This window comes from Pteropus vampyrus, unplaced genomic scaffold, assembly GCF_000151845.1.
Source record: "Pteropus vampyrus isolate Shadow unplaced genomic scaffold, Pvam_2.0 Scaffold177, whole genome shotgun sequence".
Classification (NCBI taxonomy): Eukaryota; Metazoa; Chordata; class Mammalia; order Chiroptera; family Pteropodidae; genus Pteropus; species Pteropus vampyrus.
The window spans coordinates 323,410-346,052 of NW_011888958.1; the positions used below are offsets into that span (position 1 = coordinate 323,410).

The following is a 22,643-nucleotide window of genomic DNA, read 5'->3' on the forward strand; positions in this document are numbered from 1 at the left end:
GGAAGTGTGTTTTAAAAAACGGACATCTAAGGCACTGGCTCTCAAACCTGAACGTGCATGAGAACCATCTGGGAAGCTTGACACACATGCACATTGCTGGGCCTGGCCACAGAGATGTCTGGATCAGCTGGTCTGGGAGAGGGACAGCTCAGGAATATGCACTAAAACAAATTTCCAGTAATTCTAATCCAAGTAGGTCACGACTGACACTCTGGGAAACACTGATCTTAAGTCTTCTGAATGAGATTGGAGAATACTGGTGATTATTAAAGTTGAGTGTTGGGTACGTGGTGATTACTTTTCTGTATGTCTGAACATTTCCACAATAAGAGTTCTTTTTATTTTATTTTTTTATGAATCCTTTTAAGTTAGGAATTAATCACCGTGACGAGCAGGGGCAAAGGGTGGCCAGGAGGCAGGGTGCATGAGAAGGCCCTCAACAGTAAGAGCGACTTTGGAACCAAACAACAATTCCTGCAAAATGCAAATAATCCCCCTTCAAAGAGTATAAACATAAATCAAGCCCAAGTTTGAATATACTACTCTTCTCATGAAATTTAAACTATACCTACTATGCAAGAGAGGAAGAGAGGAAGAAAGGGAGGGAGGGAGGGGGAGAGAAAGAAAAGAAAGGAAATAGAGGAGAGAGAGAGAGAGGGAGAGAGAGAGAGAGAGGAGAGAGAGGAGGCAGGGAAAGAGGGGAGGGGAGGGGAGGGAAAGAGAGGAAAGGAAAATTGAATGAATTTTGGCTGAAGTTGGGGAGGGAGAAGAGGATGGGTAGGGAAATTTGAAACAGGATGGAACAAGTCCTGAAGGATCTCCCGGGCCAAGTAAACAGACTGAACTACTAAGAGTAGGAGGGCGAGTGGGACAGAATGGGCGGTTGGAGGACACCGAAGGGAAATTACGATGGGGTGTGTGGGGTGTCGCCACAGCGGTATTGCTGGATGATGTCGGTTCCAACGCTGTTCTAAGTCAAAGGAACCCTAACGTAGAGGCCCCGGCAGCCGCCAAAGCTGCCTCCTGTCTGTGTGGGAGGAGAGAAGGCTCTGCTCCCAGCTCGCTGCCTCTGATGGTCCTAGTGAAGCTGAACTCCATAAACACACTGTCCAAATGACTCAGCAATATGTCACCAACGTAGAAGGGCCTGGATGAAAATGGGGATCAGCAAGTAATGGGATTAAAGAAGCCAGGGACACTAGGCCGGCGCCTTTGCTGGTACATAAGAGACATATACAGCTCTGACTACCCTTAGGGGTTACGAATGAATCGTTCCTTCCTATGCAATGTGTCCTGGCAAAAGCAGTGGTGATTTTGTCTGAAGGAAACAATAATGATAATGTTAATCTTCAGGGGAAAGCTGATTAATTGCCATTTATCCATTCAACATCCAAAAAGGGGATGCGTTTCATATTTGGCTTAATTGCTGCTGAGCCCACATCCTGCTCTCTCTCACTCTAGGGGGAGCCAGCGGGCCTCCCGCATCTTACTGCACCCCATGGGAAGAAGCAAGATCAAAATGGAGCCCTCAGGTTGGACGGCATGGATGTCCTTAGGTGGTGGTCTTTCTCTCTCTCCCTCTCCCTCTCCCTCCCTCACTTACCCCCGCCCCCCAACAGGTTCTGTGCAACAGCCTCCTGCTCAGGAGATGGGAAAAGGGCAAGGAACACCCTGCCTTTGTTGAAGTTGGCCACTTTTAGGCAAATCTAGCTTGCAGGTAAGTTTGGACTGAACCACACTGCTTTTGATTTTGGTTTTGATTTGCTCTCTTTTAACATGAATCTGTTGCCTAAATTGGGAGATTTTGTACAAAAATCCAAATTTCTAAATACTTCAAATACAAAGCCTGGCAACACTGGACCTGCATTCCCACATGGAAAACTCGGGGAAGCTGAGTTGTGGCTGCGCCCCCGCCCCCGCCCCCGTGAGCCTGCGCTCCCAGCCCGCCAGAGCACTGGGGGGCCAGTTCTAGTTCGTTATCATTCGACCTGCAATGCTGGTTTTCCTACAAAATGAAGAGACAAGTAAAGTATTTCCTGCAGCTATGCAGCTATCGAGAGTGAGAAAACAACAAAAAAAGACTAAGTGGGAAGCATGTTTTAGGAGAACTGGGATGTGTATATTTCTCTATAGAAGTGTGAACATGCAAATAATTTGTATATGTATCTCAGTAATATAATTTAAGTGCCATTCTGAAATAAAACCCCACTTCAAAGGCTTACTTTATCTACCTGGCCCCCAAAGGCATCTCAGGTCATGCAGTGACACAGAAACCAGTGCTAGGACACAGAATCTAGCACGATGATTTCCAAACTACAGGTCATGACCCATTAGTGAGACATGAAATCAGTTTAGTAAATTACCACCAGCCTTTCTTTTTTTCATCCTTTAAAAAAAAAAGTATAAAAAAGAGTATACTGCAAATACTAAGGATAAGTACTAGATAAATTTTTTTTTTAGTTTTCTATACACACATACCCAGCATGATGTGGGGTATTTTTAAATAGTTTGGTGATAGGTTAAAAAAAATGAAAACGAATTGGTCTAGCACAGCCCACCAGGGTAGGTAACCAGAGAAGGATTTGGGCCGCAGTCCCGCCTCCCACAGATTGTGCAGGGTGGCGGCGGAGGTAGAGAACTGTGGGTTCTGGGTCATCTCTTCTTCACATACTTCTGAGGAAACTGTGTGACTAGGTCCGGCCCCATGAGGCTGACTGCAGAGCTGTGGTCAGCACCGCCCTGGGCTATAGTTTTTTACTACACCCACAGCTCATGTGCCTCTTTCCCCAGAAGTGGCTATTAAAGGGTTTGGGAACCTGACAGTTATAATAATACTGTGAGACTGTCTTACTCAGGGCACTTTCAGTACTCTTTAGATACTTTCATGTCTATCAACACTAGCTCAGCTTGAGCTCTGGAAAAAAAGGTAAAACAGGTTTCAGTGGCACCATTATACATGGGGACACTGGGCACTGCCCTGTGCTTCACCCAAATCACAGAGGTAGTGATGAGGCTGAGATGAGAATCCCTAGATTCCAAATGCACTGCCCCACGCTTTTTAAAAGCAGATACTGCTGATTTCCAGATGTCCCTAGGGCACCCACACATCCATTTGGATTTACTGTGCAGACAGTCCATTCCTGACTTTGCACACTTACAGAAAGCAATGGATGGTATAGATACAGAATTAAAAGGTGGGGAGAAGCCTTTAAACCAGGAGTTCTTAACCAGTGGTGCACCATGGAATCACATCTGGGAAGCTTTTTCAGTGTCCATGTGCTAGGCCTCACCCCAGACCCCTGAGGTAGTAATTTTTAGAAATGGGACCCAGTCACATATAGGAGAAACACTGCCCTAAACCTTATTTCAGATAGTAGGCTGAGCTCTCCAGTTGCTAAGCACAAAATAGAAACCTTCTACCTTATCCTTCGGAGTTGCCTGCTTTCTTCTCACAAGTGTTAATGAACTCTGACTTGACCGCCAGGCTGAGAGGAACAGGAAGAAGGTTTCATAGACTTAAACCTCGTCCTGAGTGATCCTGAGTTGGCGATCTAGAAATTCAGACAAGATTCCATGGTGTTCATAAAAGCTAGACAGGTACTTCCCACCCTGGCAGGCCCAGAAGCGATTCAGATCCGATTAGAGATGCTTGCTCAATATTCAAAATGTAAAACATAGAGGTTGCTGAACCAGCACTTTGAAAAGTTAATTAAATGCCAGGTTTCTTTTTAAGAGCTACTCCATCACTTGCTGATTGCTTTGGCCATTTTGCAGAATGAAGCTTTCACTCTGGACAATGAGTAAATGTTCTCCCTCACCTCCCACCTTGTGGAGACGGGGTGACAGGATGAGGGCACTCTGGCTTCCTGCTTTCCAGCAAGTGATACACTTGGTGACTTCGCAGGAAAGGAAATCAGCTATCACGGTGGCTCTTTCCCAATCTCGAAAAACACTCAGCCTCACGTAAACCAGCTGTTCTTTAAACATCAGGTTCTTGGGTGGAGGATTTCGAGGTTAAGGGAGTGGGCTCGTCATCCCTATCTTTATTTAAAGCCCAGTCCCTCGGCTCAACACTCCACCAGTCAGTCCTCTCCTGGTTTTCAACCCCAGTTCTCTAGGACCCACCCTCGGTTTCTTCTTCTTGGCTTCACACATCGCCCTTACCTCTCAGGGAAAAGTCCACCCTCAGGCCCCTGCCCCAACAAGCCTGTCATAGGAGGCTGATGAAAGGCTATTATTAGTCGATAAACAGTTAACACTTATTTTGCTTATTTGGGTGCCAGGCACTGTCATCATAGTCTCTCACTTATATATTACCATTACATAACATATTATACATAGTATTATGTTTTCTTAATTTAATTATCACATTATCTTATGCATCACTCCTCTGGAAGAAAAAAATCAAAATGCCATTTTCTTGAGAGGTTTTCTACTCTCATAATTTAAAAATGTCCAATAAAACTCTAAGAAGTGCTCCATTTTACAGATGAGGAGAGTGGGGCTCAGAGAAGTACAGTAACGTGCCTAAGGTCACGCAGCTAGAGAGAAGTAAGGCCGTACAACAAACTCTGGGCTATGTGACACCAAAGCCAGTTCTTAACCCCTACACAGTAGAGGAACATGCAGGCAGTTCTACACTATGGGGAATGCTCATATTATAGACTCTGCTTCAAACCCAATTGATATTTTCCATGATGAGAATATCTTTTGACTTATAGTAGTGCTACAGCTTTGTCAGGCCTGACAGGTAGTTAATGTTACTTTAACTGTTAAATGTGATTACATATGTTTTATTTACAACATGACAGCTTGTGTTGTGGCAAAAAAAGAGATTCCATGTAGCCAAGTCACCTTCCCCTCCACGTAGCCTCTTTTTCTAAGTTCTTCCACTCAAATGTGATTCTTTTCTTTTAGCATTTAGAGATCACACTGACACACCATGGGCACGATCTGGTCAACCAAGGACAAGCTTGATGGCACTGGCACACATGGGACTGCAGCCACACAGGACCACCGCCGAATCTTGGACCCTCGGTTTCATGCTGGGGCTCAGTGGTAGAGGTGTGCTATACCATAAAAACCCTCCCCGCCTGCACTGTTTGCCTCCTCCATCCTCCCTGTTGTATCAGACAGAGGCCTCAGCTGCTGCTTACACAGGTTACGTGCTGAAGGGTGAAAGGCAGCCCTAATGTAGACATCATCTCAGTTAAAATGTTTCTCTCGAGTTTAATGGAATACTGCAGAGATCTAAATGGAGATAAAGTACCACGGCTCAGAGAACAGCCAGGATGCTGTCTTTATGCAGCATGACAATGTTCAGTAGTTAATTAGACACCGTTAACCTATTTTAGCAGGGGACATAACTGGGATAAATGGGGGGAAGTGTCCTTGAAGTCTCTTAATATCCACAGCACATATTGGACCCTAGACTTACCTCCCTGCTGTAAGACAGATCAGGCTTAAAACAGACCAAAGTACCAGGCATCTAGAGCCCTGGCTGTCCCAGTGGAAGACCCTCTCCTAGTCCAGCCCCCACGGACCAAGGCCTCTGACCTGCAGAGGGATGTGAAGGGTTGGGATAAACGGTTACTATTACTACTTGTTGCCTGTGAGAGAAAAGCTAAAGCCATAGTAAGGAGCTCACAGACCTCCCATGACAAAAAGAAGAAACTGTAGCCAGAGGCCAAATTCATAAAGAAACACCTGGCAAGGGGAAGAACAGAAATAAGATACCAGCTAAACTGAAGCCAAAGAAACCTTACATTTTAAAAATGCGTCATTCTTCTGGAAGAAATCAAAATGCCATTTTCTCGAGTTTTTTTACCTTCATAATTTAAAAATGTCCAATAAAATGAATAAGTGCCTCCAAACCTCACTGAGGTAAATTGTACCAAGGCACAAGAGAGAAGAAATAATCTGTCCAGATCATAACACATCACTAGCACATCCCAAACCGAGGCCCTACTTTATAAACTGTATGACCCACCAAATGAGCCCTCACAGTGTAAATCCAAATCTGAGCAGAGTGAAATTTTGCAACCGCAATCTTGGCGGTCGTGTCCGTTCAGTATCAGGCAGTAGACTGGTTAACTGAGGTACATCTGTTCTAAGATGTCCCCATACTCATAATACTGATTAAAAGCCAGATATTTCTCATGAACTAAAGTCTTCCTCAGCCAACAGATTTCTCCTGACTGAAAGCTCTCCTGAAAGCTGAAGTCCCCTCTCTCCTCTCGGTCCCTAGTTCTTGCCATTCACAAGTTGAGTGTCCAGTATGTATTTTAGGTATTGTATTTTCTCCCATCTTTTAAAGACAAGCAAGAATTCCCCAACACCCAAATTTTGGCACTTTAGGGTTTTATGTAATATTAGATCATATTTATCTACTGCCAGCAAGGTGTCCAGCAGAGAGATGAAAACTGATGTCCATGTTCTATCTGCAGACTGCCAAGCCCTATTCAAGTTGAAAGTACAGCGAATCACAAGGCAATTCCTGGGTGAAGTTTGCCCCCTGCTGGTCATATTAAAAATAACATCTTTGTTCTGATTTAACCTCTAAAGGAACATTTATTTATCAGGAGAAAAAAAGAGTTGAAAAATATAAAAACTGTTTTCGTAGCTAAAAACAGTTATAGGAACACAAAATGTACGTATATGAGGCAGATGTAAGCAAAATGTCATGGGAACTAGCCATGCCAATTGGGTGAGCCGTGGGGAGGCTTCCTAGAAGACTTGCCAGCTGAAAGATGAGTAGGCTTGTAACAGGCAGAAAGGCTACAGGAAGGCTTTTCCAGCTAGTGGAAACAAACTGAGTAAAGGTAGGAGGCATAAAAGGGTCAGGTGTGTTCAGAAAATAGCCGGGACCTGGTGTGGCTGAAATACAGACACAGTGGTGGCTGCAATGAGAATGGCATCAGAGCTGGCTGGGTAAGCAATTAGACTTGAACAAGATGCGATTACATGTTGGCATCGACTCTATAAATATATATATATACACTGACATTGGTCAGGGATTAGGAGGAACTATGGGGCTACAAATCAATTTTCCCTGGGTTCCTTTTTTCCTTTTGAGTTACTTAAGTCCACAATTTAAAGAGAGGTTGCAACGAGTAACATGCAATATAAACGCAGCATGAAGGGGCTGAGTGGAAGCAGCTCTGTTATTCTTCCTGCTGGGAGAAAGGATGGGAGGAAAAGCACCTGGGAAGAAGAGTTTCCCTAACATATCATTTTCAAATGCCACCTTTATAAATTTTGCTATAGCTGTGTACTTTCTGCACCTACTTTATATTTTCTTTGTTGACTTCTTAATTTTACTTAAATAAATTTATTTAAAAGAAAGCTACCATCACTAGCCATATGGAAGGTAATTGCAAAAAAAAAAAAAGTTTTTAAAAAGCATGAAATGTATTTTATTACAGTTAGATATTGCTGTTTGCCAAAAGTTGGAGCCTATGGCTTATTCTTTGTTAAAAAGGTAGATTATCACGTTTAGGAAAGTATGAAAGAAATACTAGCTGGAAACTGACACTTTCCCACTGACATGATCAGAGAAACCGAAAGCAAATAGAAAAGAGAATAACTTTGTGAGTCTATGCCAGTCTTTGGAAAATGTAGCTATAAGGACAGAGTGAAACGCCATAGGATACGCTGACTGGAACTCATGGGTCCACAAGTCAGTTTCTGGAAACCTTTATTTCAGTCCATTTTTAACTGCTGAACACCACAGGTTGGGTCTCTTCCTCCTCCGGGAGAGAATTTTCTACTCTGTAATGGAGAAACCTGTAAGATTTCCTTCCAGTCACTTACTCGTTGGGTTTTCTTGTTGTTGTTGTTGTTCCTTTTTTCCATCCCTCCAAAATGACAGTCTTTCAAAAGCCCATAAATACACTGAGACCCGTGCACGTGAGGAGGTGCCTCCTGTCACTAGAAGTGAACTCTTCCAGCTGCCAGCGTGAGAGGCCACAGGTAGTGCAGGGCTGCATGTGGCAGCCTTCTAGAAGGCTCAGGACTCACCCTGGTGACTCTCTGGTATAATGAACCAAGGACATCCTGGCACTTCAAAACATGGCCTTTTGTACAACCACCACTGTGAAACCAGGAGAAACTGGCACAGCTACTGGTAACCAGCTGTGGTGAGAGCAGCATGGGTCAAAAAGTAAAATCACTGGCAGATTCACTAGACCAGGAAAAAACCTAGATTACATGAGGGGGCTCTATTTCGTGTGCACATTTATATCTACATATGCCCAAGCTGTGGCTTCTTTACGGGAACTGCTTCCAGTTACTCCTCAATAAAGGACTAAAAAGAAAAGGGAAGAAGTAGGTATGATATTCACAGATGCATTGTATTTCTGAGAGGCTGAATCCATCAAAGGGAAAACAAGGAGATCATTTATGTCGGGAGAATTTTAACCAATGGCTGGCATCTCTAGCCATCCTCCCCTGGCTTTTAGCTGCTCACACTGCAAAGCAGTGAGTCCCCCTTAGCAGAGTACTGGCTCAGGGGACACAACTTTTTTCCTTGAAAGTTTTTTTGTTCAATAAGATTGCTTCATATGATCAACATCTCATTTCTGTGAGGGTCCCGGAGGATAGCAGTAAAGACAATTTTATTCTAAAAGACTCACTATTGCACAAATAGTATAGTCCATGGCCTTTTCATGAACTTGAGATAAATGCATGCAGCTTTCAAGGTTTGAGGATGGGCATGGCTACAGAATGAGAGGTACATTCTATTACACTAATTAGCTGTCTGACCTTGGGCAGCCAGGCAAGGTGACATCTAAGGGCTTTTCTAACTCTAAGATTCTATAACTGAGTCACTTACCTCTCCCCGCCACCTCATTTTCTCCATCTCTAAACTGAAGGGGCCATGCTCACAACTTCTCAGGTCCTTCCCCAGCTGTGAACAACAGGGACCCTGCCTCTCCAGATCCTGACCTCCACCCCCATCTGTTCCCCACAAATATCATTCCTTATTCTGACAACCTCCAAGAACCCCTTCTCTGTAACTGCTTTATCCAGCCCAAAAATTTCAATCAAGACACTGCAATGTGCTGGTTTGGAGAATCCCAAAATCACCATGGTGGAGAAAACAAACAAATGGAAGGAAGAAATAAGGGAAGGAAGGGAAGGGAAGGGAAGAGAAGGGGAGGGGTGGGGAGGGGAGGGGAGAAACCCTCTTTCCTTTATTCAGTCGTATTTAGAGACAACAAAGTTAACGCAAGCTCTCTTCTTACCTAAGAATTGAAGACGTTTTCCTCCTTGGTCTTCCCTTCTCCTTTCTTAGCTATTGTCAAAACCTGCCACTACTTTCCCAATTGTATAAAGAAATTTTACTTTCCCTCTGCACTCCTGTCCTAAACGCTCAACCTACTCTTAACATTCCCTCTTGTTTTCTGCCTGCCTGTGACGACTTTCTACTTCCTTTCCAAGCACTTGGAAAGGGGGTATCTGCCTGGGCCTGCTGAACCTTGCAAACTTCCAAAAAGGGCACCCCATAAACCAGCTCTGTTCTCCAGGTCCAACACGGCTTGCAGCCCTGGGCTCAGTCACTCAAGGTCCAGCCAGCCTGGGTGGTGTGGGAGCTGAGCCCCGATGTTGAAAACCCGTGGGCTCTGGAATCAGAAGTTTCAAGTCAGAGTTTCACTGTTCCACCAGCTCTTGGGTAAGTCACTTAAACTCTGAAAAACTGGTGATAATATAGTGTTATTTTAAGAATCAAATAAGTTAATTCATGCAAATCATTAGCATAGTACTTGGCACACAGGAAGTGCTCAGTGAATAATAGCTGCTGTTGGTGGTGGTGGTGGTGGTGGTGGTGGTGGTGTTGTTACTATTATTATTCTGTTGTTGTTGTTGTTGTTGTTACTATTATTATTCTCGCTCCAGTTGTTGTTGTTGTTGTTGTTACTATTATTATTCTCGCTCCAGTTGTTGTTGTTGTTGTTGTTACTATTATTATTCTCGCTCCAGTCTATCGCCTATGCTGCTAATCCTTGTTGTCTTTCTCCTCCTTGGTCCTGTTACTGAACCCCAGCCCAGAGACAGGTGCTGGCTGAGTGTGCCCAGCTGAGTCGCTTCATACTTTGTTTCTAGACCCATTGTTCTGTTTCGCCACATTCCTACTACCCCTTGATGAATGTGCCTGGACTCTTTGGCCAACATGCCAGCAGCCTGCCCTGGAGACATGCCATCTCCACCTGGCCTGTTGTCTCCCATCTACATACCCCACCCCCACACAAGAAAACTTTCGCCCAGCTCACAGAGCCTCTCCACCAGCTGGCCACTGCTTTCTACACAAAATGAACTTGGCCTTCGCGGTTAACCTCCAGGTTTCTCAGTCTCGCGTATGCCATCTCCTGTTTTACTTTTTCTGCCTCTTGGTCCCCTTCCTCCATTTCAGCCACTTCCATTTATCCCTGTCTTAAAAGCAACTTTTTCTGGCTTTTGAATCCTTTCCAAAGCATTTCCCACTTCTTGGAAGCTTCTAGAATTAGGTGAAATTGTTCCAATGCTACTTAGAAATAACTCTCTACATCACCTGACACAGTTTTTAGAGTAGGACAGTCTCAGCCAGTGAGTTCTGTATCTCAGCTTGATGGAGTCGGACCACAGAAGACAACTTCGTACCTAGCCAAAAACTGTCTCCCTTTCCTCTTGATTCAAACTCCAATTTAGCTTGGGGGGCAATGAGCCCAACTAAAAATATTCAGTTCCCCAGCCTCTTTCACAATAAGGGGTGGGCATACGCCACATTTCTCACCAATGAGAAAGATGTAGCGGTCCCTGGAGAGCATGTCCCACTCCCTCACCTCCGAAAGACAAATTATTGCTAAGAGTGAGCCCTTTGCCTTCATCTCCATGTCATTCTCCCTTCTTCCTGCCCGTAAAACAGAGGTGAGGCCTGGAGATACAGCAGCCATGATACAACAATGAGGCATGAGCATGATGACAAAGGCTCACATGCTAAGGGCAGTGGGTAGGAAGACAAAAAGAGTTCCCTCCTGTCACCATGGGGGTGCCACACCAGCCCTGGACTGTGGAACCAAGGGCTCTTGTTTTCTGAGATAAACCTCTTTCTGTTTAAGCCTCTGTTAATGGGATTCTCTGTTGCTTGCACATGAATGCAACCTCAACTAACACAGCACATCTAGTGGCAAATGAGAAGTCATTCTAGTCAAGAAGGTACAAATATCCTACGAAAAAACCAGTCCCACATAACCATAATAGTTAACCTTAATATTCGGTCTCGTAAGAGAAAGCAATGATTTGAAATGATACACGAGGAGTGTAATTCTCAGGATACAAATGAACAACATCACCAAAGCCTGCTGGGAAAAAAAGATATCAAACTCAGGGGAAAAAGATGAACAGGCCCTCTCCACAACTGTCCGGCCTAAAGAGAAGATTCCCTTTGAAGCGTGGAGATGAGAATCCTTAAGAAGAGGGACTCCACACTGCGAGAAATGCATGTCTCTTTACATCTGCAAATACCCCAAGATCATGATCATGCCATATCAAAAAGGCATTCAGAAGATGAGTGATAATGTGTCCCTTGCACCACTAGTCACACACGTCAATACTCCAAGGGCTCCCTGCTCCCTAAATAATAAAGTACGTGCCTGGGGTTCAAGGCCCCGCACAGGGCTCTTCTCTGGGTAACCTGGGCTTCAGCCACCCGATCTACTGGTTCCTACGCGGTGGCGCACTCGTGCCCCACACCCCCAGCCCTGTGCCTGGAAGGCCTGCCCATGACTCAGTGTTTGTCAACTGTTTCAAGGCAATGATTCATAGACGAAAATGACTTGTTTCAAACAGCTATCTAGAAAGCATATTTCAGAAGTTCAAACATACTTTTTGAGTTTGTAGTTTTAATGCTGAAGAGACAGAGCCCAAGGGTGCTGAGCGAGCAGTACGCGGTCACACTGGACCTCTCCTGCTCCTCTCTCCCAGCTCAGTGCTTGGTGAAAACAAGTCCTCTATACATCAAGGCTTTGTCATGTATTGGGATTTCCCAGAATCATAATATCCTAGCCCCGAAAAGGGAACTTTGGCAAACCCCTCAGGCAATCTAGGCCCAGAGAGTCCACAGGACTTGCCTCAAGGTCACACAGGGAGTGAATCACAGAAAAGGACTAGAATGTGGGCAGATGTCCTGAGTCCTAACACATGCATGGGGAATGGGTGGCCCTAAGAAAGGACAGTAACCAGAAATGAACTCAGGAAACGGCCTCCAAGGCAGATGCCTGACTGTATTTAATGTGCATTTAGAGCACCTCGCTCTAGGCCAGAGCCTCATGGATGACTCTGCCCACAGCCTCACAAAAGAGGCCCAGACGGAAACTGAAGGCGGGGCTGCTTGTGCACCAGTAACCAGAACCAGCCCCCTAGCTGGCTGCCTGGGACTGGATCCAGTTCTTGGAGGGCACTGCAGGGTTAGAAGGAACGATCATTTCCAATGCCTAATTGAACTTAATGACTAGCCTAATTAGGCCTTTTAATGGCAGGACCGGTACGGCCTTGGCTCATGCCCCTAAGTACAGGCTGCATCCTGTACGCACCTTCTCCTCAGGGTCAGGCAGCTGGCTAGAGCACAGCTCTGCAGACATGCAGGCCAGAGAAGGTTAAGGAGGGTATGGGTCACACATTCACGGCCTGCTATTCTTCCCATAGGCTGAACATGTTGGAGCCATGTCAAGATGGCCCTCAGGGACTCCACTGAGGTTCTGCCCAGTACAGAGGCAGCAGCACTATATCAGGGGCAAAGGGCACAAAAATGGAAGGAGGCGAGGCACAGAGAATGAGGGCATGACCCCACAGTCACGCTCATGTGGGTTCAAATCCTGCTGCCTACCTACCAGCTGTGTGACTTGGAGCAAGTTATTTAACCTTTCTGAAATTCCATTTCTTCATCTGTAAGCGGAGATAACAACAGCACCTACATCACTGGGGTTGTTTTGGGAATAAAGTCAGTCAACTGTGCTTAGCACAGTGCCCAGCACAAAAGCCACAATAAATGATGTGTGTATGTCTCTGTGTGTTTTCCTACTCACATGACAAGAGGGCTGGGCAAGACATGTGGGCTGTCTACACTCGGGTTCTGCAGCTTGGCCCCAGAAGGAATCATCCAGATCAGAAGATGAAGCTGAAATTTCCTAAAGATAAGCTATTTTTAAAAATCAGGGGTAGCTGACAATGGCATAAAAATTAGAAATAACCTAAATGCCCAACAGGGGAACAATACATTTATACCATGGAAGTATTATGATGTAGTTGGAAAGATGAGATAAAATAATCCACTTGTCCTAAAAGATCTCTAAGATGTATTAAAAGAGCTCTAAGATGTACTATTAAATGAAAAATGAAAAAAATTAAGGAACAGAACACAATCTGATCTCATTTCTGTAATAAAAAACTATACATAAGTAAATCTGTTGTGTAAAAATATATCTATTATTGGTAAAGCTACCAACAAACTATTACCAGTAGTTACTCCTATAGAGATGACTAGGCTTGGAGAAGATGGTAGTTTCAGGCAAATTTAGCTTTGAAGTGTTTCTGGTTTGCTTGTACAACTGAAAAAGACTTTATAAAAAAATATGCTTCCACTGAGCTCCTCACAACGGAGGGGTTCAAGCAGACCCAAGACCAACCCTTGAAGAAACACCAGAATCTGACAGGAGATTGCATGACAGTGGCTCTAACCTTTTAGTTTCAAGACCTCTGTACCATGTGACAAGAGATGAAGGACTGCATTCCATAGGACGCTGTGCTTTTGGGCTGTTGCTATTTAAGGGATACTTCTGTGGGCCTCTCATTTCTTTCCTGACTCTCCGAGACCCTCCTACTTTACCATCCTATCCCTGGCTCCAAGAAATGACCAGTTCTAGTCACAGGAGAATTTGCACTTCTGCAAAACTAGAAACTGTAAAGGGCCAAAAGTCAAAGCCTTCACAGGAATGCTCAGAGCGTATTAAAAAACCACTCCTGGTTTTCAAATAGAAAAATAAAATTCAAGGATAACTTAACCTGCTAAGAAAAGCTGAAGGCCTTAAACGAAGCTGGGAGCAGGCTCGGGGGAGGCGAGGATCAGGGCCTGTGCTGTGCAGTCTTTGGCAGGCCTCCCACAGGCCTCCCCAAAGGCAAATGGGAAGCAGTACTGCTGACTTCGGCTCTCAGAAACACAGCCCTTGCGTGCTGTGTGGCCTCGGGGTCTCAGCTGTCCTTTCCCCGGTACACATAGGCAACAAGTTTATCTCAAGTCACTATATGGCTCCTCCACTCCTCCCAGGGCATCAGGCACTCACCCCTGCTCCAGGGAGGGAAGTGGCTAGGGCCACTTGTCAGGAAGACTACTCCCCTTTTCAGAGTAGAAAGTGAAGCATCCAAATGTTACTCCACATGGGGCTTATGGGAACAGACTGCTATCACCTTCAACTGGGAGGCACTTGACAGAATTGCAAGATTCCAATTATTTCATATTTAGTCATTTGCATAAGTAAATTGGTTTTGTGACACTAGACAAGCCATCCAGGGCCCTAAACTGCAATGAGTATAACGTAGATCATCTCTGCTTGCTCTGAAATGAACATCACTATGTCAATCTAAGTGGAAGCACATGAACATGCCCCCCTAATCCTCAATGAGAAAAAGGTTGATGCATGCTTCATATCTGTTCTCTAGCCTATGGGATCTATATGTACTATATCGAAAGCCTTTATAATACTTTCCAAAGGGTCATGTTATATCAATTACATGAATAAACTCAGACTGGGAAAATATTACAAATATTGTCTGCTCATGATTACTTTTATTGAGAGAGGAATTTTGGAATACTATGTAGCCCTTAAAAATGAGGCAGTTACACTCTATACTGAAGTTCAGAAACATCATCAAAAAAATACTGTGACATGAATTTAAAAAATGCAGAACAGATCACCATTTGTGTGAGGCAATAAAAGAATATATCAACCTATATTTCTGAGAATGCACAGAGTATCTTTGGAAGGAAACACACACACATAAACTGGGGAACAATGGTTGCCCCCAGGGAGGGCAAATGAGTGCCTGGGGAAACAGGGAAGGGAAAGAGACGCTTCCATTTCATATCCCACTGTTTTTTATCTGTTGAATTCTTTATTAGGTATATATCTTATTTTATTTTAAAATAAATAAATTCAAAATTCACTAAGAGTTCTAACATCTCAAAAGATGACATGAAGTTAAAGAGTAACCAAAACATCAGAATTTGTACTGCCTTTGCATCCTCCTCTCTCTCTTAGTCCTCTTAATGAAATGATTCACCTTTCTCAACTTAGTTACATTTGAGCTTTAAGGTCAAATAGACTCTACTCCATAAAAAGGCAGAATATTGTCATTACAAAAAAGGGTTTATTCTAACAAAGTTAGACCTGGGGGCACATGCTGGCTAAGGGACAGTGCTCTGTCCATGTCCACAGAATGAACATGTGTGTATTACCTCCACCTATGTCCATGAAGGGTGACTTTCAGACAGTACCTCAAGGCTGTGCCCCTTCAGGCCTGAGCAGGAAAAGACAGCTCAGACAAGTCCCACCATTATCCATCCCTTATCCTCATTCCTTCTTACCTAACAGCTACCAAAACAACACAAGTGTCTGAAGGTAGGAAAGGTGTAAGGATAGAACGATCTCAACATATCCTACTCTTTTCCCTTCTTCAGTGAGGATACTTACTTTTCACTAGTTATTTCAATATGTACAGTTTCGGTGTCATTTATTTTGTCTTCAGATCCTACTGAAGATATATGATTTACAGCAATAAATAATACAATTAAATTCTAATAAAAAAAAAAACTATGAATTCCCTAAGTTCATCGAAATAAAAACTTATCTAGATTTTCCTCTAATATCTTTCTCTCCAAATGTGAAGAGCAAAGCAAAAAATTACTCTGAGGAGCCTACACAGGACAAACAAATGTCAGGTGTACATTAAAAAGATACGTTGTTGCTTGGCCCTGAAGCCATCTTTTCTGAATTTGCCATGCCTTGAAAGCCACAAGGAGGACAAGCATAAACACAGGTAGAAGCAGGGAGGTCTTGTGAGGATCACTAAAAGCCACAGAAACAGGGACATGGCACCTGAGCTCTGGGAACAGCCACTGGAAATGGGTGCACAATTAGCTACCTAACTACAACCTCCCCTTATCCATCTCATCTGATTTCACCCAATACTGGACACTCATCTCTGGTGTATGACCAAATACCTGTTCACCCATGGTGCCCAAGACCTACGCAATACCAATCCTGGGTTCTTTGTGGCCGAGGGCAGCCTGTGGAAAATAAATTCTCAATACTTGTAAACAAATTTGTATCTTGATGAAAATCTGAAAGTAAAAGATTGTTATTTTACTTTACTGGAATTCAGGAATAGGCTATCTGGTCCCTTTTTAATTATTGAAGCTCTGTAAGAAATGCCCCAAATTCACTCACTGATCAAATATGTACTGAGTAGCTATATATGTGTCAGGCACCAGAGACCCAGAAGCAAACAATACAGACAAAAATCTCTTGCAAAGTAGAGATTTACTAGTTGCTAGTCATGCAAATGCAAAAGCAACTGCAGCTTTCAAACAGTTTAGTAAAAACCAAAAACAGAAAAAAATAGAGAATGAAGGCAGAGCCACATGTGGTAAAACATTAATAACTAGAAGGGTGTTTGTTGTACTATTGTTGCAACTTTTCTATACATTTCTCCACTGAAAGGGGGAAAAGGCAGGATTACAGGTATAAATTGTATTTCAGGCAACAAATAGTTGATGAGAGAAAGTGCTTTACAGAAGAATTTCTGTTAATCAGTGAAAATTAGAAAATCATCATCTGACATCTTTTAATGAAATCATGGCTCTGGGTAACAATCACCAATGAACGCTATGACCACTACGTGTGAGTTGGGCAGGGAATATAAAATGGACACCACACCATGACCCCACTGATCAATCACAGCCTCACTTAATATGGAACCCCCGCCACCTGTGCCTCTCAAGCCCGTGCCTTCAGATGTGATGCAGTAGGATGTACACAGCACCACCTGACTAGATAGCAATGGGCCAAATCCAGAATGGGGAACACTCTACCAGACAAGAGACTCCAAAAAAAAAAATCAATGGCACAGAGCAGTATATATATCCCAGTACTTCCCTACCTTTTTCAAAACTTGAGGCACTTAAAAAAAAATACTTGAATGGAAAATGGGCGGACAGGTGAGACTGCTCATTTATAGGTGACCAGCCTAAGGACCTTGGCAGATCTGGCCTGCTAGGCCTGGCCTGCCAGGTTCAAGGGCAGAGCACCTAGACCTTGGCACAGCTTCACCCATAGTGCAGCATACGGCACTCCAGTGGGGAAGCTCCAGCTGACCTGCCCTCTGTGATACTTTTCTAAGAAACTGACTTCTATAGGGATGGACAGCCTGTAACAGAGCTGGGTTAATAAGACAAAACATGCATTTGTAAGTGTGCTTACACACCTAGGAGCCTGGCAGCTCTGTGAGTTTTTGCCTTTTACACTTTTGTAGCTTGATAAGAATTTAACTACTTGCTGCTAACAAGAAGGTAGAGGCTTTGGTATAGCAATGACACAGAGGGAGAGGACAGAAACCCTTTAGTATTCTTGGAACATCAATGCCATTAAAAAAAAAAGCAAGAGAGAAAGAGAGAAGGAGGAGGGAAGGGGGCAACCTCAGGACCAGCACACGGCTGTTCTACCACCATCTTGATGTCCTTGACGCGTGCAGATGGTGCGGAAGTGGCTGGCACCAGAACAGCCCATGAGAAGGAATGAGCGGCCAATGGAGATTTATGTGAGGAGAGTGAGATGGACAAGGTAAAATTGTCAGGAGGAGTTGTTAGAAAGTAAAATATATTGTGACAATTCCACTCCTGCCGTTCATCAATAAACTGACAGATCATTTAGTGTCAATTAGGAGTGATAGATGGACAAGTCCCCATGATCCTGGGCCAAAATTAATGGCTGGGAGGGAGAGGGTGATTGAAAATGACGGCTGACATTGAGAGCAAAGTCCTGAAAGTCCCTGAGGGGCCATTACTTGCCTCATTCCCTTGCAGATCAATGCAGGGACAAACCCAAAAACAGACACTTTGAGACAAAACTTAAACGGACTACCTTTCCGTCCTCTCTTTACCAAGTCTGGTTGCCTCTCATTCATCTCACTCCCCATGGCCAAGCTAGTGCCCCACTTCATGTAACTTCAAAGCCAAGGACAGCCTGGCTCCAGGATAAAATCTTTGGCACAGCAATGACACTGGTGCCAGAAGGTACTGGTGGTGAGCCTAGATCTCAGGCACTTCCTGAATGGGGCTCTTGCCCGTGGTTCAGAGGTGAGCCTTTGGGTTCCGGCACCCAACACCTCCAGCCAGTGAGACATCTAGCACTCTCTATCTTGGGCAGTGAGATGCAAATAAAAGAAAGGTATCCCAGAAACTACATCCTTCAGCTGTGAGGTCCTCGGTCAGAACTGTAAACGGGCCCTTTACTTCCCCCTGGTGAGGACACAATGGTACAACTCTGTCAGTCTCCATTTCCTCCCCGCTCCCTCATGGAAGGATACCTACCTTCCTGAATGGAACCTACCTGGGAGAGTTGGTGTGATGCACATATAAGGCACAGCTATGGACCAAATATCCACCCCCACTCCCGCCATTCCCATGTTGAATTCCTAATCCCCACTGTGATGGTGTTTGGAGATGGGGCCTTTGGGAGGTGATTAGGTCATGAGGGTGGAGCCATGATGGCATTAGTGTCCTTACAAAATGAAAAAGAGACACAAGATCTCTCTTTCTGTGTGTGCACGCCAAGGAAGGCCCTGTGAAGACATAATCAGGAAGAGGGCCCTCATCAAGTACCCAACTGTGCTGGCACCCTGATCTCAGACTCCTAGCCTCCAGAACTGTGAGAAATGTTTGTTGTTGAAGTCACCCAGCCTGTGGTATTCTTTCACAGTAGCCCACACTGACTAAGACAGATACCTAGCACAGGACCATTATTATCAGTGTGAATTTTTCAGTGTGAATTCCCTGCTCTAACCAGACTGACAATAAGGTTACTGCCCCTCTCCCAACACTTATGCCTACACCAGTCTTTGAACAAAATGCTCTCCTCATGATCCTCTTTAGCCATCGGAATTCTTGGCTTGACCTCCATCATCCCTGGACATTGTGATTACTCTCACCTCTGAGGTCACATCGCTAGTGTTAGACATTTCATTCATTTCTCACTTACAATGTGTTCCTTCTGCCATTCCTGACTTGTGTGAATAAAAATGCCTGATCTCCCCAATTGGAATCCAAGCCCTTGCAGGGCAAAAAGCACATTTACACTCTGGACTCCCTGAAGCGCCCCACAAATAGCAGAAGCTTGTGTTTTCCAGCCTTCATGGGGTAGATCCTCAATGGAGCCCAACCACTGCCTCTTACCCCGAAAAGGCCCCCTTTCCTCTTTCAGATTCAAATTTGTTCTACTTGCCTCCAGATACCACCTCTCCTTTGCTCCAATGAGCTCAACAGTTTACCTTCCTATTGAAGAAGAAAGAAAGAAAGAGGCCAATCCAAAATTAAATTCCCCCAATTCCACACTCTTCTCTAACTTTTGTGATAACTAACCCAGCCTTTCCAAGCTTTCTCCTGTCCTAGAGAGAAAATGTCCCTGCCTCCTCTTGTCCCAAGTTAATTAGTCTCTCTTGGAAGGTCTTCCCCTCTCCCTCCTCCAGGTTCCTACTCCTGCAAATCTGCCTTATTTCTTGTGGACTCACCCTTCTCTCAAGTATTACACACACGACTCTCAACACAGACTTCTCCTTCCAATTACTATCCCAGCTCTTTCTTTCCCTCCTCAGAACAGAAGCCTATATTACTGTATCCATTTCCCCACTTCTCACGTCCTCCTCAGCCCACTGTAGTCTGGCTTCTGCCCTAATGCAAATCACTGTAGCCACTTTCTCAAAGGCCCTAGGAACCTCCAAACAGTCAAATAGATTTAAGGCTCTGTTATTGTCTTCTATTTATGTAGATGACTCAAACTGCACCTCTTTTTTGACCTCTCTTCGAGCTGCAAAACTGTGGCAATTATTGACATAGACCACCACAAGCCCACAAATCAGGTCCCTCCTCCTCCATTCCCTATCTGACGGCACCACTACCCAACCAGTCATCAAAGCGAGGCACCTTGCAGTGACCTTCAACCTCTTCCTCTGCCCTGCATTCAACCAATGACACTTCTACTAACTCTACCTCTGAAATGTCTCCAAACTGTCTCTCCTGTCCAGGCGCACACCACTGCCTAGTGCAGGCTCTTACCATCCTTTGTACAGTGTTACCTTCCCAACAGGTCTGCCAGGCTTCCAGAGCTCCACTTTCCACTGATAGGAGAGTAATCAATCAAAAATATTAATTTGAGTCTGTGGCCATGCCACCCTGAACAAGCCCGATCCCGTCTGATCTCGGAAGCTAAGCAGGGTTGGGCCTGGTTAGTACTTGGATGGGAGACCACCTAGGAAGACCAGGTGCTGTGAGTGTAAAAAAATAAAAAATAAGGGATTGTAAGCTGACAAGGTCCTTGCAATCTGTGAGGTCAACCAAGGGTTGCCTCACCTAAAAAAAAATATATTGATCTGATCATTCATTTGTTCCATAGTCATTGAGTGCTTATTATGGACTAGCACTGTCTGAGATACTGGAGATATGTAAATAAGAGTGTGTCTCCTCTCATGGAGCTTATGTTACAGTAGAGAGTAAAAGATAATACATGTATGTGTACATACACATATATGTATGCATGTATTTCAGGTGGTGATACATAAGGCAGGAGATGAGAACATGGAGTGATGATGCATTCTACTTTATATAAAGCGAGGTCAGGTGGAGCCTTATAAGCCACAGTAAGGACCTCAGGGTTTACTTTGACTGGCAAAAGAATGCTACTGGAGGGTTCTGAGCAGAAAAGTGAAATGATCTCACCTATATTTTTAAAAGGTCACCCCGATCTGCAGAGATAAGACTGAGGGAGACAAGAATGAAAGGTTGACAGGAGGTTCTCACTCGAGTCAGTGCTAGAAATGGCAGTAGCTGTATCTGGGCAATGGCAGTGCAGACAACAGATGTTATTTCAACCATAGACTCAACACGATTTACTGACAGACTGAATAGGAGTGGAGATAAGAGAGGAGTCCAGGATGATTCCAGAGTTTATGGTCTGAGTAACGGGGAAGGTGGGGTCACCATTTACAGAGACCTGGTGAAGACTTTGGGAGGCATAGGTTAGGGGGCAGAGTAGAAAGGGTGGAAATTAAGAGGACCAGTTTGGACCTGTTAGGATTGGGTTGTTTATTTGAGTAGAAACGTCACGTGGACAACTGGATGCTCACAGGCAGGCCTGGGCTAGACATATAAATTTTGGAGTCATCAGTATGCAATAATTAAACTCCTGAGACTGGGCTGAGATCATGCCAAGAGTGTTGAGAGAGAAGAGAGGAAGTTCAAGGACGAGCCCTGGGCACTCCAACACTCAGAGGGGTCAGGACTAGGCCACAGACTGAGGAGCCAGGCAGGTGATTCCCTAGAAAGGTAATATGTGAAACGGAAAAGCATCTCTCTCCAGGAGGAAACTGATTTCATTTGGAAAAATCTTTAATATATTCATCGAGGAATAAACAATTGAGATTCTCTTTTATTCTCTAAGAAGCAGATATAGGATTTGTCTCATTTCCATATTTCAAAATAAATTCCAGATATTAAACGCACTAAAATCCCCTAATAACTTAGAAAAATGGGTCTAAAGTAGACTCAGGTATAAACACTGATGGAGAAGACAGCAAAAGTGGTTTCTAAATTCTCTGGGGGAAAAATGGATTAAAAAAAAAATGGTGCTGGGACAAAGCCATTTAGAAAAAGATAAAACTAGATCCATACTTCTTACCATATACTGAAATTAATTCCACATGGATCAGAGATCTAAATTTTAAAAGTTAAGATTTAGGGTATGGTTGTGTTCCAAGAAAATCATCTCTGAAAACAGGCAGCTGGCCCATGAACCACAGTTTGCTGAATCTAAATATATGGAAACAAAGAAGGATAAATTTCTAAATTTATATATGCATACTTACTTTTGCAGCCCAAAAAAAAGAGTATAAGAAGGATAAACCAGTAATGAATAAAGAGGTTACCGACAGGAAATGGAAGAAATGAGGTGGAGGGGATACGGATGGGAACAAGATATCTCTCAATATATCTTTCTATACCATTTTGATACAATAAAAAGTACACAATATCACCTGTTCTTGCCAAAAAGCTTTAACTTGAATCAGTCATGAAGAATCAACCAGAGAAATCCAGAACTTGAGACATTCTACAAGACAACTAACCTGGGCATTTCAAAAAAGTCAATGTATGGGTAGAAGTGGCAGAGGGTTGGAACTATTTTAGATCAAAAAACTTAAAAGAGACAGAACTACCAAACACAACGTGTGAACACTGATTGGATCCAGGAGCTATAAAAGACCTTTTTGGGACAACTGAAGAAATTTAAACTATATATTAAATATTATTAAATCATTATGACATTTCTTAGATGTGATAACGATAC

General features: G+C 43.9%; 1 protein-coding gene and 1 non-coding gene across 5 annotated transcripts in view; one reads left to right on the plus strand and one right to left on the minus strand.

Annotated features, from left to right (window-relative positions):
- Positions 1-22,643, minus strand: part of IFT43 (intraflagellar transport 43) — a 74,155-nt gene that overhangs the window by 23,719 nt on the left and 27,793 nt on the right. The gene's annotated exons all lie outside the window — the stretch shown is intronic.
- LOC111746150 lies at positions 20,459-20,577 on the plus strand. The gene has a single exon (XR_002782951.1). It is a non-coding gene; the product is annotated as a 5S ribosomal RNA (ribosomal RNA).